Source organism: Rhea americana, unplaced genomic scaffold (genome assembly GCF_003343005.1).
Source record: "Rhea americana isolate MKP2758 unplaced genomic scaffold, rheAme1 scaffold_240, whole genome shotgun sequence".
NCBI lineage: Eukaryota > Metazoa > Chordata > Aves > Rheiformes > Rheidae > Rhea > Rhea americana.
The window spans coordinates 1,046,151-1,046,606 of NW_028186358.1; positions in this window are offsets into that span (position 1 = coordinate 1,046,151).

Below are 456 nucleotides of genomic sequence, written 5' to 3' on the forward strand. Positions count from 1 at the left end.
GCTTTGGAGCAAGGTGCAATGGCAGCTGGGGCATCTCCGCCTTGCAGAATGGACACGTTCGGAGTAGTCATTTGTGTCTCCTTTCAAAAATAGTACAGAGAAGTTAGAACTGGAGGGATATGATTCATCTCATCCCAATGCCAGCATCTAAAAGTATTACTGATGGACACCTTATGGTGCCCATTTTTTTTAGTGACTAACAGCCTCACCTGCAAAATGTGAATGATCAGACTTGTAGAAGAACAGCAGAAACTGTGAGGTGCAGATGGTCATAGGTAGAAACAGGACTGTAGATGGGATGGTTTCAGACTCACTCCTCCGCTATCCCGTTGCCCCTGCATTGTCATCTCCTCCAACTTGTTCTTTGTGAATGAAGAGGTCGTTTTGTCCTTCACTGCCTGCCTCTTCCCCTAGCAGTAGTCTCATTACAAAGTCCTTTCTGTTCTTCCTTTCAGG